This window comes from Falco cherrug, chromosome 6 (genome assembly GCF_023634085.1).
Source record: "Falco cherrug isolate bFalChe1 chromosome 6, bFalChe1.pri, whole genome shotgun sequence".
Lineage (NCBI taxonomy): Eukaryota > Metazoa > Chordata > Aves > Falconiformes > Falconidae > Falco > Falco cherrug.
In genome coordinates, this window is record NC_073702.1 from 12,641,591 (window position 1) to 12,659,628 (window position 18,038).

General features: G+C 40.6%; 1 protein-coding gene across 5 annotated transcripts in view; it reads right to left on the bottom strand.

Moving 5' to 3' along the window:
• Positions 1-18,038, bottom strand: part of SMAP1 (small ArfGAP 1) — a 96,053-nt gene that overhangs the window by 70,079 nt on the left and 7,936 nt on the right. The window lies entirely within an intron of this gene.

Genomic DNA, 18,038 nt, shown 5'->3' on the forward strand with positions numbered 1-18,038 from the left:
TATCAGTTGCCATTCACAGCCCAATGAATTTGCTCACAGAATCAGGTCGATTTATGAACCTTACCATTGTTTCTCAGCTGTGTTGGCATGTTCAGAGAGACCTAGAATATGCTGGCCTGAACTCCCAGTGACACTTGAGATGTCTGACTTGAAGTTACTAAACAGTCTCAAACATTTATATCATTTTATTTCAGCCCCATACACGACCAATGTTTAAGGCACTGCTTTAAAGCCCATCTGATTCGGAGCTCTAAAGAGCTCAAAGATTAAGTCATTGATCATCACAAGCAAGAAGGCACACTGAAGAGTTGGAAAACATTTCAAGCAATTAATTTCCACTTTTGTATGATAAGATGCGGACCTAGACCACTTATGCAACTGTAGCAGTTTGCATTACAATATTAATAAATCGTACACATTCCTGTGGCCTAGAAAATAATTTTATGCCTTCTTCTCCTGATCTTTAGCTTAGAACTGTGTTGGGTTGACCACAGTCAAGCACCCACAGAGCTGCTCACTCACTTTCCTGCAGGACAGAGAGAAAACAGAAGGAAAGTGAGATGACGTGCAGACTGAGATAAGAACAGTTTTACTAAGTGAAGCAATAACTGCACACAAGCAAAAAAAAAAAAATATATTTCTTCACTACTTCCCATTGGCAGGCAGGTATCCAGCCACTTCCTAGAAAGCCGGGCCTCAGCACACACAAGACTTGCTTTGGAAGACACCACCGTAACCAAGAATGTCCTTTCTTCTTCCTTTCCTTGAGCATTTATTGCTGAGCATAATCATACGGTGGGGAATGGTCAGTTAGAGTCAGCAACAGTCCCAGCTGTCTCCTCCCAATTTCTTGCCCACTCACCCACAGCCCACTCATCTGCAGGGGGCAGAACAAAAAAATATAAAAATTAAAAAAAAATCCCTGATAGCATGCAGCACTGTTCAGCAAAAGGCCAAAACACGCAAGTTGGGAGAAATCCTTTCAGTTAAGACTCCATTCTTTTGAGCTGGTATTCAAAAATCCCAAGATAACATTCACAGGTCCCCAAATTTGTTGCAAGAAGCCTTCCCCTTACTAGTGGAAATATTGGCTATATTTAAGGTAGCCACCTTGCTTTTAATTTCTCATATTCAAGATCTCAAAAAGTCAAGTGACCTACATCCATTAGTCAACCTTTAAAACCAAAATGATTAAGATGACTGGCAGTTTTCAAAATTAAGTGTTACCATCATAGAATTGGATTTCAGGCGTCAAGAGATCTAACAGTTACTCATTGAAACTAACACATAATTTCCCACAGGGCACTTCTACGTTAAAACTACTACTTGTCAGGTAAGATCAAACCAGCCAAGCTTTTTACAACGTGTGTCTTAAATAGTTCAACAACTAGCAACCTGTTAATCTGCCTTTCTATTTTCCCTTATAAAACACTACAAACACAAAATACCCTGTCCTTACAGTCTGTGTAGACCTATATTATTATTACAGGAAGATCCCACTTAAAATTTATATGACTTTACTTTTAGTACTCCAGGGTAGAGCTTTGCAGGCCATTTGCCTGAACATAGCAAGTTTCAGCTAAAGCAGTATACCAGAAGAAACTTCATAAAAAAACCTTCTTAGCCACTTCACTGTAGATGGACAACGCACCTCAGCTTATGCAATTGCTTCATGTACCCATAGTGGTTTATAAACAAAAAGGTAAGGCAAAGCAAGAAGTGTCCAACAGCTTCTCCAGGTTTTTTCCTCCAAGGTATAACCCAGGGATGTGCCTTCCAAAGAGGAAGGTCGGTTTTGATCGCATTATAGGGACAGAAGGTGCTTATCTGTTGCATTTATGTGCCATTCACGTTATCCTATACAGTGTTTACAGTCACTATAAACTTTTTACTGCAACAGTTTTTGTACAGCTAGACATCACATGAGTTTCCTATTTTTCAGGTTCTTCCTTAGCTATGATATCTCAGACAAGCAAGTTCTACATTAATGAGAAAAGACCAGAATGAGGGCTTGACATGACTAAAGTCTCTCTTAATAAACGAAAAGACAGATCAGATCATTAATATCATAGTTTAACATTTTAACTTAATTTTTTATTAACAAGACCATAACACAGCTTGTCAATTAGCTGGTTTTCTCCTGGAAAAGAGCAGTCTTTTATTTTCCCAGATGCTCAGACTTCATTAGTTTGTACTTATTCCTGAAGTAACTTAGGGAAATCAAATATATTTAAGCAATAAAGTAACAAATTAAGCAACAGAACAACAGACAAACCTGAGTCTAGACAAAAATGTTCATATGTAATCTCTGAATGTATTTCAGACTAATGACAATACGCAATATTGAACACTTCAAATGACTAATGTTTTTAATTAATACAGATTAATCATAGCCACAGTTAAGCAGTAGTCAAAAGAAGTTACAAAATAATGTTTTCTCTGTGGGCATCAAACCAGCTGTGCTTGACTTAACCAGTCAACTAAAGCTTGAAGTCCGTAAACCTTCCTGTGTGAGAAATGTTTAACAGTTATTTGGACTGATTCAATAAACAATTTACAGTTATCTCAATTCTGTATAAAGTCAGAATCCTTATTTCTGTACACAGGAAGTATTTTGCACTTAGTGGAAATACTCACAGGTTTCTTCTCACTGAATCCTTAAAGATACCTTAAAGATTTGGGTTTCTCCAACAAAATTTACAAAAGGAATCTACTTTATCTACTGTATGTATCTTGCTAGCTAATTAAGAAGAGAGACATTTGGCTTCAGAAATGAAGACTGGACATTAAGAATCTTGATGACTACTATTTCATGCTATTTAAAACACCTTTGTATGTCAGTAGCAATGCTATCTTACCTATCAAGAACTGCACTATACCAACTCAAATCAGACAACATTAACATGAAATACTATTTGACGTAAGTTTTAATACAATTGTAATTTTATTCTTTTGAAAGCCATTTTAATACAAACCTTTTACTAAAAGATTTTACAAGAAGAGCCGAGCTGCACTTCACCAGCTTGCTGCACCACTTATCAATGCACCACTGACATAAAAACATACTTCAAACAATGTCTTCGGTACTTTAAGGTATTTTTAACTGCTTAAAAATATTTTCAGCCTCTTTCATCCTTTTCTGAAGTCAATTTAAGGAAAAAAGCTGTAGGACTTGGTACTGTTCTGAAAATGACCAATGGTTATACTGGGATACTATGAAGTCCCTGAAACGCTACCTGGCTGAAACAAGGGGAAAAAGAATCAGCAATCCTAAACCAGACTGCTGCTTCCAAGATGAGAATCTAATTTATTTTCTTCAATCTAAATATTTTATTTCTTTTCTATATTTTTCTACTGGTTAAGTTTCCTTTTCAGTTCTTAATAGGTAGTTAGGTAAGGTCAGCTGTGAAGGTGTGCGTGCTATTTTCCAGAGGAATTGTCAAGACAAGATTTTTGAATGCATTAGGTCACTCTTGTGAACATGTGACAACATTCCTTAGGATGGCCTGACATTAACAATTGAAGTAACCTTTACACAGTAACTAACCCTGAATAAAAATCCACGAGGTACATTGTGCATATTTAATCTTACTGGCAACTTTAATTTGGTAACCTTCATAAAAAGCAATGACTACGTTTTGATTTGAATTTAAACCCAGCACAAGTGCAAACTTCTTGTAAGAGCTAAGTAGAAAGATGGATCTGAGCCGTCAAATGACTTCACACAAATTAATCTGGAGCCTTGTCCATGTTAAATGGAGAATACCAGGGGACATTTCCTGCTGCACTGGGCCTGGCTGGGATGGCATTAACTTGCTTCATAGCAGCACGTATGGAGTTGTGCTTTGAATTTGTGACTAAAACAGTGCTGGTAACACCAATGGTTTAGCTACGGCTGGACAGTGTCCGCAGAGAGTCAAGGCTTTCCTTCTACCCCCACACAGTAGGCAGGGGGTGGAGAAGGGGCTGGGAGGGGACCAAGTCAGGCACAGTGGACCCCAACTGACCAAAGGGACATCGTGCTCAGGAACAAAAGCTGGGGGAAAGAAGGAGGAAGAAGCGGGGGCATTTGTGGTTATGGTGTCTGCCTTCCCAAACAACTGTTACGCATGCTGAGACCCTGCTCTCCAGGATGTAGCTGGACATCTGCCTGCTGATGGGAAGTAGCGAATGAAATTCTCTTTTTGCTTCACTCATGTGCACAGCTTTTGCTCTCCTTATTAAACTGTCACAATCTCAAGCTACAAGTCTTTCCACTCTCCTACTTTCTCCCCACTCCACAGGAGAAGGAACCGCGCAAGACATAGGGTGGGTGTTCACCTACTCGCCAGGATCAACCCACCATGCCTGCTACTACATTAGTTTGTGTTAGGAATTGTACATCAAGTTTTGAATAGAAACTAGAATTCCATTAGATGCACAGGAACAGCAGTATTTGCTATGTGTTTAGAGTATTTATGGAGTCCTTTACTTGAGACCATCTAGACTAAGAATGAAAAAAATATTTAAGCAGGAAATGTTGTGTCTTCTGACATGTCTTTAAGTTTTTAGAATTGCTAGATAACTTGTGAATTTAAGAACCAATCTGGAGAGTTTTTTCCAGTTACAGTAGACTTCCATGCCAGTATAGTTACTGTACAGAACCAACATCCTCCCTACTTGCAGAAATATCTACAGCTACTAAAAAACTGAGAACATCTCAAAGAATTACTTCAGTTGTTTAAAAATTAAGCAATAAAGAGCTTGAAAGTAACTTACATAATTTTAGAAACAAATCTTCACATAAGTTTATTTCAAACCAATTTTTAAATTGCTGCAAAGGTTATCCATCTTGACATGACATTCTTTTATTCCAAAACGCAAATTCAAAGTGTGAATTTTGTGAAAAAAGCATCATTTTTACATATTTTCCAGCGAGGCAAAAGCTTTTGTCCCAACATATTTCAAAAATTTCCCCCCTTTTTCCCCCACACTGTCCCTTCTTCAAGATATTATTTTTTATGGGATATTTCTCCTCCATATTATTTAAACCAGACTAGTACCTTGCACATGCTTGATGTGTGTGCATATACTCCCATATATCCCTTTCTTCCCATATATATATATATATCCACCCCCCTAACTCATTCAATTAGGACCATGTGTTCTTCCACTCCATTACATTAGAAAGCTGACTGAAGAAGCTGCAATAAACATTCACAGATTGCTGACACACCCCACTAATGTAATTATAGCTGATACAAAAAGTTGGTTGTAGGTACAGCTGATACAGATCTTCGGGCAAGAATGATGACAGGAATGATAATGCTGGTATAGTGCATTTCCAAAGAAAACACAAGACAAAGCACATTAGTTTTTACAAGTCCAAGGTTTAAGTTTTATTCCAAACTGCTGGGTTTTTATTTTGCATCAGCAGATGCATAGTACTGTATTGGGTCCAGAACAAGGCTTACATGACACTGCTCATTCAAAACGCTGAGGGAAAAGCACTTCACCTGTATTACAAAAAACGTGGAAGCCTTGTATACTAAGTGTATATCAATACAAACAGTCAATACAGTGTGAAACACTGCTTCAGTGCTGTGATTAGTTTGTATAAAAATCCTGCAACTGCTTTAAACACCTCAATCAACTCTCCATCCTCTGCTTCTACCTGCAGTAAGAAATCAGTGAGAAAGGTTATACGCTAACAGACAAGATTGGGCAGGAGTAGGACCAACTGTCACACAAACAAGTTAAAAACAAAAAAAAGGCAGCAGAGACCAGAACAAAATAAAGAGGCAAAAGGAAACAAAAGTACTGGGATATGACATAACTGGGAGATGCCCACAATGGAGCAAGTATAAGATTACTGCACGTATGACTACAAAATAGGAGAATGATGATGGTTGCCTCCCTCACTGCAATAATTGAGAGTTTCCTTCCCTCCATCAGTCCACTACCATGTGTTCAGCTTAATGTAACTGCAAGGTTAATACTGAAATACTTCTTTTGCTGCAACACAAGTGCTGCCCACTCTTACTAAACATCTCAATTTACAGAGAGCAAACAGAGGTCAGAACTGGGGCAAAACGAACAAGTACACAGCCCTTCAATTTTATATTTGCTGTCAAAGGGATGTGTGACTGGTTTACATCTCGGCAAACTACTCTGAACCCTTTATGCTACGTGCATAAACCCAATTACCCAGGAGACTACAAAATTTGAGACAAAGTTATCAATGAAGAAAGCTTGTCAAGCTTAAGTTTAAATAAGGTTTGTATGAGATGCACATAAAACCAAAGTTAGTTTCCACTCTACATTCTTGCAGTTGCCAATTAGCAATTCTACAAGGAAGGAAATCAAGTATTACATATAACAGAGCGCTACTGCTTTGCATTTCAATACAGTCTGCAGCAAACTTATCTTGGGTCAACATCTTCAAATACTTATGGCAGACTACAATTCGTCCTTGCCCTCAGCTGCAGCTCACCTGTCTTTTGACCATAAAAGTGGCCACAGTGAAGTCACTTGCTTTTTCCTCTGTGTCTCCAAATTCTGCTGCTGGTTGAGAGACTTGTTTTTTCAAATAACTGGCTCCATCTTGTGGAACAGGGCATTAACTGCAAGAAAGCCTACACATCTTTTCTGACTCGCCCTGACTCGTTGCTAGCCACTTCCTGAAAACTATCACTTTCTAGCCAAAGACCAGTAAGTCTCAATGGCTGCATCAGCGCAAGCATGCCCCATGCAGTGCTCACTCTCTCTGTGTTACTCCCCCAGTTCATATTACACAAATGTTCTGCTACTCCATATTTCAACCAGGTTATCAACAAATATTTTGCAGAAACATCTGTAATTTCTTCAAGATGGGATACAGATAAAGATCATGAACAGAAGAAAGCACTCACATATCAGATACAGAGCAAAGAAAGAAACCCAGAAAGCAGTGGTTGTATTCTGTGTAATTCAACACAAGAAGAGCTAAGTAACACAAAACTGTCCCTCCTCCAGCAGCTCCTCAGGGAAGAATAAAGAACAAGGCGAAACTATAGTCACTCCTCCGAGATTCCCTCCTTGAAACACAGCATCCTAGAGACAGCGATTAAGTCAAGGCTCAAAACCAATACAGTTATTAGAATCCATTTTCAGTCTAATCCTGCTTCTTCAAAGACCCCTCTTACTAACCTCACTGGAGGCTGCTTATTTCTCCCCCCAAAAGGTAGAATCACATCCACCATCTCCAGCCATTTTTGATCCACAGTCTCTCAGCAGACACAAAGAAAAAAAAAAAAAAAAAAAGAGGAAAAAAATCCAAGAAAACACACACAAACCCCACAACACAAAAAGCTTAATTGCAATGCTAATCATGTCCTCTGCATCAGACACTGTGAATTAAAGAACAAATTTTAGAAAGAATAAAAGATCTTACATAAAGATCTTCAAGCAAAGGTAACCACAAGAACCAAGGTACAAGAATCTTTATTCTCAAATAAAATGTTATTCAAGGTCTTTGAACCTTCAGAGACTACTGATATGGGACTGTTTACCCATCACTTGATCCACTGAATTAGTTTCTGATTAAGCAGAACAAACAGCCTGAAGCACGTTCTTGTGTCACATCTACTTCCCCACATTAAGCTTGATTTCTTTTCCTCTACAGTAGAAAAGGCTTCCTTGCTTTACCACTATACCCTACGACTAGGAAAACCATGCAAGCGCAGTCTTTGCATGCTTTTCAGATATCAAAGTCTAAGTATGCAACAAAATACTGTTCTATATAAACAAAGACAAAAGGTCATAGCTTAAACACATCTTTAAAAGATCTTAGAAGACATCTTCAGAAGTCTCTTGTAGCTGGCTTAGTAAGCCTGTGATAGATAGTCAAGGCCAGAATTTGAGAACTTCAGATCTGTCATATTAAAAAAAACAGAAGGGGGGTTCAAACAAGCAGGGCTGTTTTAATAGATTTAAATAAAATTGAACTCAACAGCATAACATTGCACTGAAGGCAGACAATACAAGCAATGAAACAGCCCAGCTCCATAACAACTGCAATTTGTGGGGGTCAAGGTATATTGCAAGGACAGTGGAAAGACAAAACTTAGAAGCATCACTTGACTATTTTTAGCCAGTGTCTGGTAAGTGGTATAGTGTTTCAGGGACAGAATTCCTCTAAGTTTGTCTTTTCTGTCTAGATAACCATTTTTCATGAGTCATCAACAAATCCATTAAGCTCAGTCCTATTCATAACTCTGAAGAGGCTGTGTAGAAGTACTCTGAATGAAACTCTTCCCCCTGCACAACCTGTCCTGCCTCCAGAAGAGAGACACAAATATGTATCAACCAGTTTCAATTATTCCTTCGGCTCACTGATCCATCTGCTTCAACAGGACCAACAATTGTTTAAAATGTTTCAAAGAAATTAAAGACAGCACCCCTATATCAAGAGCTGTATAAAACCTTAACTAGAAAGGAAGTACAGTGGCATGAACGTTCTTTCAGTTCTATGTTTAAGCCACAAAATTAAGTGCCTGGCTTGATAACTACTTTAATTCTGGACTATATTCAAGTCATACAACATTTCAAACATCAAAAACTTCACACAGGAAACTAAGTTAGGAATATGAACAAATGGAGTTTGTAAATCAGAGGACTGGTTAGTTACAACAATTGGAAATACACAGGTAACGGCAGTTTATTTTTGAGATGAATGGCCTTTTTCTTGTCTAATAGCCAGTTGGCACAAGCTGTCTTGTAAGGTGACAAAGTAGAAGGATTGAAATTGTTTGGCCTTATTAACGAACAGCAAATTACTATAAGTCTGACTTTTGACTGAAGAAGATTGTAAGAAGGTAAGGGGTTTTTTTCAAATTAATCATTTTACCATCATCATCTAATGTTTGGTATAATGCAAATGCTAAGTTATTAAAATATAAGATTTAGATCACTGTGAAGTTACATACATACATAGTTGATGATTCTTCATGTAAAGTAACAGCAAGAGAAAAAGGAGATCACAAATGGCTTTTGGGGATTTGTTCCCCAAAACGGCACAAAGGCCTCCTATTAATCTTAGAAATGAGAGGATTTAAATAGAACACTTTCCTCATTAAAACACTTATTTTTAATACAAATAACCATTTAAATCAGTGTTTCATATTGAAACGTCTTTTAAAACAATTTTCCAAAGTTTGTATTCCTGACTTGGAAGTATTTTGCACCACAGATTACCCCCACCACCCTAACACTGCCCCGGCAAGCAGGATCATAACCAACTGCTGACCTGTCAGGAGAGCAGCTCCCGGTCCTCGGCTGGCAACCACACCTGCCATGCTCACACTTGGTTACCTAGAGCACACGCACACGTATACGGACGGCATATACAGAGCACACAGGACACTGCCACAGTACTCCTGCCAGCCTGGGGGATGCCAGCCTGCTGCAGCACACCCTTTGGAAAGTCAAGTCACTGCCCTAAGAATCAGAAATTACAGAGTTGGCACAGCCCTGACACATTCAGTAAGCTACAGCTTCAGAAATCAAGTTTACATTTGGCTAAGGAGTAGCGCTCTAATTCTACCCTGCCTGCTCACTTGTAAAGGGAAAGACTGCTTGTGTCAAGAGTTCAAACTGCAAGAATAAGGTGCACAAGCTGTCACTGCCTGTTAGAGCATTTGGTACTTTCTAAAAAAGACAAGGTTACATAGTCTATTACAGTACCGGTAGGAAGCTTCTGGAGCTGGTCTTGACTGCAATTTTTCCCTCGTCAGCAAGGAACTGCTAAAAGGCTTCCTGTTTTAAGTATACGATTTATATTCCTTTTATATGCAGAAATAAAAGGAAAACTGGGGAACAGTGAGTTCTTACAAAATATTTTTGTAAGTTGATAGCCAAGCATCAAGTAAAAGCATTACTGATAAGAAGAAAAAAAAGCATAAATCTATGCTACTCTGTTGGGATGTAGCAAGAGCCTCCCTGCATAGCCAGACACAGAATAAAGGTTATATAAGCATCTGCTGAAAAGAGTCTTCAGCCAGTAATTGCAGTTCTTCCTTGAATGATGACAAAAGCCTCAGAAATATGATTTTTTGGAAGATGGGTTTATGATATAGCCTTGTTTGCCATGAACTGGAACAAAAGATTACCTCCTATCTGAGAAAAAATATCCAGTAATTGCACTAATCACTTCCCTTTATCATTTTTACTCAAACATAACTGAAGAGACTCTGAAGTAAACACTCCCTAAACTACACAGCCTCTGCACAGCTCTCAGTGACTCCAGAGATACTCTCCCTCAAACATTCTGTATTACAAAGCAGGTAAATGCGCTTCCACGACCTCTCCCACGTGGACCTACATTTGAAAAAGAGGCAGAGAGAACCAGAGATCCAAGTCTGCAGACAAGAAGCAGTGCCGTATTTCAGGCTCTGGACTCTAGAAATAGAATGAAAACATCTGCAAAGACTGGCCAGTTAGTTTCTCGTACCAGTCTTCTCTGCTATACTGGTTTGTGCTGGGACAGAGTTTATTTTCTTCATAGCAGCCCATATGGCACGGTGTTTTGGATCTGTGAGCAAAAGAGTCGATAACACACCAGTGCCGTAGCTGTGGCTGAGCTGTGCCTGCACAGCTTCAAGGCCTTTCCTGCATCTCAGGCTGCCCCAGCAGCAAGCAGGCTGGGGAGAGGGGCAAGAGGTCTGTCAGAGAGCCTGTCTGCCTGCCCCCAAGCACAAATACATTGCAGTTCCCAGGCACAGCTGCCTACCGTGCAAATGCAACTCCATTCTTGGATGATCCCTGAGTTTTAGTGTAAGAACATTATCAATCTTCAGAGCAGCACCTGCTGCAGACCGCAGGGTATTACCAAAAGATCACAGGAAAGAACAGGCTAACGAGGACAGAGTCAAGCCTTCCCTCCACTTTAAACTCCAATGCAATGCACACAAATCCTTCCCACAAATCCTCAGGACTTGCATTCTAGGCTAACTACACCCCAAAAACTGTACTCTGGGATCCCAAAGTGTCAGCAAACAACTTGACCTTGGAGTGCTTCAATACCCATCCTTGTAGCTGGGTTTGGGCTGATCCACAAAACAAAGTATGTGTGCTCTCCAAAGTGCTTAAAACTTGTTCTTTGTAAGTTACAGCTACTGTATTTCCTCATTTAATAAAAGCTATAAAATAATTTAGGTGTGACTGGACATCCTGAGGTCATTTAGGCTAACTTAATGATCCAATCAGATTTAATTAGGCCAGGCTGCCAAGGGCTTCATTCAGTTGTCTTGAACACCTCTGAAGTATGTTCCACCACCTCTCTGAGGAAAACTTGGTCCAGTATTTGACCACTTCATGGTTTAAAAAAAAAAAGCTTCTTTATATCCAGTAAGAATGCATCACACCACACAAGGCTGAAGCGTGCTTTGCATTTTTTCAAAGGCATTTTCTTGCTTCGTAGAACTATAGCAGTCTCCTCTGAGATGATACTAAATTAAATAACACAGCTAAGCATTCCAGCATACCAGACAAACATCAACACTCAGGTTTCATTAATCACCTACATGTGACTGGGCAAGGAAGAAAAAACATTTAAGTTGCATTCTCAACAGCTGTTTCAACTGGCTTTGCATTTCAAGAAAAATGGAAAGCAAGGGTGGTGGGTTTTTTTGGTGTAATTTATTTTTTCAAAGTGATTGCTACCTTCTGTAGTTGTAAGAAAAGAAGTTGTGGCTGTAAAGTAGCTTTCCTCGCAATATCATTTTCTTCAAAAGCCAGGACAAGAAGCTGAATACAAGACCAAAGCACTTGGTTGCATTTTGTCTGGAATGCAAACTTGTGAGTAAGTGTTCAGAGTAGAATTAAGGTTGCTTGAGAAGTATCAGTTCTCCAAATATATTCCCAAAACTTTGCAAGATTCTCTATCAAAATCTGTTGTATTTTGAAAAAAAGTCTCATTTAAGATCAAACACTTGACAGAAGCTTTTTGCTGTGCAAACATATTTTTGGAGTAACATTTTTGAACAGGAACTCCATGAACACCTTAACTCCATGGAAATTGCAGTGAACGAGATAAGTGTGAAGGGACATTTAGCGTCATTTCTTTCATAAGCTGTTTGCTACAGGCTGCAGAACACCCAGAAAAGCAAACCAAAGCTACACAGTCTTTATTGGTAATGATAGTTACCTTTACTGAGAACACACAAGAGACCCTCAGCCATTTTGGTGGGTTAACCTCGGCTGGCCACCACACATCCACTAAGGCAGAGAAAATAAAATGAAGAAACTCATGGGTCAAGATAAAGGCAATTTAATACAGAAAAGCAGAGGCCATGTGCAGAAGCAAAAGAAAACAAGGATTTATTCTCTACTTCCAATCAGCAGGCAATGTCCATTTCCCGGGAAACAGGGCGTCTGCTGGGAGCCTCTGGGAAGCTGCTCTGGAAGACAAACATCTTAACGATGAATGCTTCCCTCCACCTCCTTTCTCTTAACTTTTTTTGCTGAGCACAACATTATGGTATGGAATATCCCTTTAGCCTGTTGGGGTCAGCTGTCCTGGCTACATCCTCGTTCAGCCTCTTGCCCACCCCAAGCCAAGTGCCCTTTGGAGCCACTTGGGAGGTTGGAGGGACAGCCTTGATGCTGCACTAGCACTGCTCAACAACAGCCAAGACAGCAGTGTCATCAACACCCTTCCAGCTACAAATACGAAGCGCAGCACTGCGAGGGCTGCTATGGGGGGAGTTAAAGTGAAGTCCATCCTAGTTAGACCCAATGCAACACTTCAGTACATTTACAGTTGTAAAACGAACCCACCTAGATATCACTTGGCAATGAGAACAAAGACTGAAAAGCCTATGCTCAACGTGTTATTGGCATTTCTCTTTGACTTAGCCGCTGCTTAGGAGGGGAGCTCAAATGCAAAGCACTTTGCCACTGCCAAGGTAAAGGGTGAACATCACATACAGCATTTGCCACATTTGAAGGGATGCTTTTGCCATCATCTACAGGTGACAGGCAACTGAACAAATATCCCGTAGGTACATAACCTAATGGGAAAAGCCAGTCCCTACACTTAGAAGCATCACTACTTTTTGGTGCGCTGTGTTTCTAGTAATTGTTATGAATGACTAATTTAAACCCAAATTAATTGAGCACACATTACATGAAGCTTATTTCAAAAGATCATTCAGTCCCAGTTACTACTCTGCCATGTTTTGAATCCACCTGCAAGTTCAGCTGCATTCAATCATTGTAGGTGAAACAATGAATCACTTCCATTTTCTTTTGAAGCAATTCCTATAGGACTACTACCTTTAATACTACTAATTAGAGTCCTGTACTATAAAGCTTTATTTCCATTCAAGCACTTCAGTATAACTGCATTACAGATTGTTATTCCCTCTTCCTTAAAAAGGAGATAGTACACAAGAACATGGCAATCGTTAGCCAAATCTGGAATGTCACATTCCTTTTCTTACCCATGCAAAAGGGACAGTTCCCTACTCCTCATCAAAAAAATCCCATTTTCTTACACAAAATTAGAGCCAGGCATAGCTTTCAGAAACAGAACTGCTCTTTTACCAAATCACAGCTGCAAAGTTAGTTGCTTGGCAACACTGCCTCCAAGTATCACAAGCTGTCCACAACTCCGCTCTGACAGTGACTGAACTACAACCTCTACCTCTCTTTCCTCTGCGGTCTATTGGAAGTAAATCCCTTCCCTCAAGAAAGAGCGTGGGCAACTGACAGTCTAGGTTTACCGAGATAGGCCTGTGTAATTTTCACTTCCCCCATAAAGCTTGTCACCATCTCCATAAAGTACAGAATTAGTGCTCTCTATAACCACATCTATCACAGAGTTGCCGCGCTAGAAGGTTCTCTGAACCTCCAGGTTCTTCCTCCTCTTCAGCCTGTGACCCCAGAACCCAAAAGCATCTGGCTCCTCTGGTCAAAGGAACATAGAACTACTTGTAAGTATTTTGCGTAAGCTGGAAACAACGCAGGAACTCAGGTTCTCTTGAATGGGTCAAGTTTCATAGCACCAAGCACGAGCTCCTTGACAGCACACACTCAAACATACAAGTTTATCACCTACTAAAAAGCAACAAGTGAGATGATGACAAGAGAATGGAAGATAAATAAGGCTTAGCATTATACCATATAAACAGTCTACTGTAAACAAAGATGAATATGAAATAGGTATCCATTCAAATCTGTTTGCCAAGTTTTCAAAGAAAATAAAGCAGTTGTGTGAATACTTTTTATGAAACCATTCAACAGAAATGTAAACAGTAATATTGCTCAAGCTCTCAGAAAACATTAATCAGATAAAAGGCCAGAATGAAAGGAGAACAGGAATCTGTAGTAGTTTTGCCCCAGTCTTCCAGAGGAGACAATTTTTAGCCATAATAGAGTTCCAACCAGCATTTTTAAGATCCAGGGAGCTTTCTGACACAAGCCATTAGTTATAAGCAACCTTCTACCATCTCTAGGAGGTCATTTAAGTTGCAAAGGTATTCTCCTAGCTAGACTTAAACAGCATTTCAGTCAAATACAAGACATTAGTAACCTTTCTACATAGCCACTCAAATCCCACTTGCTTCAAACGGCTAGATTTAGTCCTTTTTACCTCTATGCACAGACCACAATATTTCTGTATCGGTTATTTCAGGAAAAGTCAAGACTCTACTACAGTCTTTATTCACTGCTGTTTAATCACTTCCCTTTCTCATAAAGGATGTCAACTTTAAACATAAAAATCTACTTTTGATCTACATAGGCAGATGCTTGCACTAGGGAGAAAAGAAGAGAAAAAAAACATTTGTGGTATCTGCAGTGGGAATCCATACTGGCTTGTAAGTGATGCAACAGCTGAACTGGATCTGAAGTAGCTGAGGTTGGAAAGGACCCCTTGGAGATCACTTAGTACAACCACCCCCTGCTCAGAGCAGAGCAAACTACAGCAGGTTGCTTAGGGCTGCTGCCAGTCAGGTTCTGACTGTCTCCAGGGATAGAGACTCCATAACCTCTCCAGGTAACCTGCTCCAGTATTCAACCTCTCCTAGAGTAAAATAAAGTTTATTCTTATGTTTCAGTGGAATTTCCCGTGTTTCAATGTGTCAATTACTTCTTGGTCCTATCACCGGACACCACATACACATCTGCCTCCGTCAACTTTGCTCTCTGTCACAAGGTATTCATACACGTTGACAAGATCTCCCCAGTAGCCTTCTCTCCTCCAGGCTGAACAATCACAGCTCTCTCAGCCTCTCCTTGGATGTCAGGCACACTAACCTCTTCATCTTGGCGCCCCTTTGCTGGACTTGCTCCGGTCTGTCCATGTTTCTTTGTAATGTAGAGCCCAGAACTGGACACAGTACCACAGATGCAGTCTCACCAATGCTGAGCAAAGGAGAAGCATCACCTCCCTCCAACTGACTATGCTCTTCCTGAAATTCAATCCAAGATGTCGTTGGCTGCCTTTGCGGCACGGGTGCGTTACTGGCTCATGGCCAATTTGTGACCCACAGGATCCCCACCACCCCCTCCCTACAGACAGGGCTTTGCACTTCTCTTTGTTGAACTTCATATGGTACCTGTTGGCCCATTTTTTCTGCCTGTCCACTTTTATGCTCAAAGTAGCAGCACATCCACCTGGTTTATCAACCACTCCTCCCAATTTTGCATCACATCAAGCTTGCCAAGTGCAGTCTGCCCTCTCACACAGGTCATTAATGAAAACGTTAACCAGTATTGGCCTCAGTATCAGCCCCTGAGGTACACCAATAGTGACTAGCCTTCAGCTCAACTTTAAGCTGCTGATCACAGCTCTGAGCTTGGCATTTCAGCCATTTTCACTCAACCTCACATCTCTATCTAGACCACACTTCATCAGATTACCAATAAGTTACATGACAGTCTCAAAATCCTCATTCAAGTCAAGATAAAAATATCCCTTGCTCTCCTCATCCACCAAGCCAGTCATCTGGCTCGGTCATTGAAGAAGACTATCAGGTTGGTCAGGCATGACAGGCCCTTTGTTAATCCACACTGACTATTCTCCATCATTTTTTTTTCCTTCATATGTGTTTTCAGGATTATTTGCTCTGTCACCTTCCTAGGGACTGCGACAAAGTTGACTGGCCTGTGGCTTCCTAGATGTTCCTTCTTCCTCTTTTTGGAAAAGGCAATGACATTTGATTTCTTCTAGTCCTCAAGACACTCCCCAAGTCACCGTGACCTTACAGTGGCCTCGAAATGACACTGGCCAGCTCTACTGCACTCAAGGGTGCACCCCATTACAGCCCACAGACTTGTGCACATCTAGTTTCTGTAAACACTCCCAAACCTGACCCTCTGCTACTGAGAGTAAGCCTTCCTTGCCTGGAACTGCTGAATACAAGTCAAGGTGAAGAAAGCATTGAACGTCTCAGCCTTTTCCACATCCCTTATGACCAGGTCCCCGTCCCATTCAGCAGCAAGCCCACATTTCCTCCAGTCTTCTTTTTCCTGCTAATTATCTGTGTAAGTCCTTCTTGTTGCCATTCACATCCCTTGCCAGATTCAACTCCATGTTGACATTGGCTTTCCTACCTAGACATATCCTTGCATGCCTGGACAGTGTCTCCACATTACCTGTTTACTGAGATGTGCCACACTAGAGCTTAAAGTCATCATCAACCAGCTCTCCTGGACCTCTCTATTCTCCAGTACCATCTCCCAAATGATTCTTCCAAGCAGATCCCTAAACAGAACTAAGCCCTCTCTCCTGAAGATCATTATTGTGATCCTACTCTTTGTTTTCTTCTCTCCTGTTCAGATCCCAAATTCTTCGATCTCATGGTCGCTGCAGACAAGACTACTCCTAACCTTTACATCCTCAACCTGTCCTTCCCTTTTTTTTTTTTTCCGTAAGTAACAGGTCCATCTAGAGCATCTTCCTTCATCCTCATCCACTTGTATTGAGATATGGTCATCAGTGCATGCCAGAAGCCTCCTAGATTACTTGTTCCCCGCTGAGCTGTCCCTCTAGAAAATAGGGTGGTTCAAGTCCCCCGTGAGCATCAAGGCCTGTGAATGTTAGGCTTGAGTTGTTAGAGGAAGGACTCATTACTACTTCTTTTCTGATCAGGTGGTCTAAAGCAGACACCCACACCATCACCCACCACGATCTGCCCTCTGATCCTGATCCATAAGCTCTCAAATAGCTCATGGGCCATCTCTAGGCAAAGCTGCGTGCAGGCCCACTGCCAAGAAAATGGCAGCTTCCCCTTATCAGCATCTCAGCCTGCCCTTCCCAAAGCTATCCCTGTACCTACCCACTGCAGTCCTCCAGTTGTGCAAACTATGCCACTCTGTAATGCCACTAAAATCATAAGCTCAGTCTTTACTCATCTTTATTCTCCCACAATATCTGAAAACAATTTGTTGTTGACAGTACAGTGAAGATGGATTCAGCTAGTCATGCGTTCAACTCCTCAAGTGTTACCCTTTAAGTAGCTCAACCTGACAGTAAGATATCGCTTAAAAACTTTACCTGCTCACAAGCAAAGTCATTAACTCTTGGGGAATGTAGTTGTGGCCACAAGAAAACAATACAAAGCATCTCAGTTCCTAATGCAAAGCTGAATCATGCTCAAGTGAACCTTAGTGAGCCAGCTGACAATGCAACACCTGAGCTAAATTAACTGGTGACTACTCCCTGAGTAATGGCTGATAATTGACTCTTTAAATCCTACAGGAAGCATGAATTAAAGAGGGAATCACTCCTCCAGGAAAAAAGTACCTCCCTAGAAGCCTATTTATCACATACATATATCTAATTGCTTCCTCTGTACTGTTGACAAGGACTTCTTAAGGCAGCAGCACAGTTACTCTTTCTTTACAGCATTCAGACCAAAGAGGACAAATTCACAAGACACTGTTAGTTGTCAGTTCCACAAAAGAAGATTTAGGAACAAAGCAAAGATCAACAGCTGGTATCAGCAGCATCCTGCAGGGGCATCTTTTCCATGTCACTAAGGACTGATAGAACCACAGCTTGGGTATCATTAGGA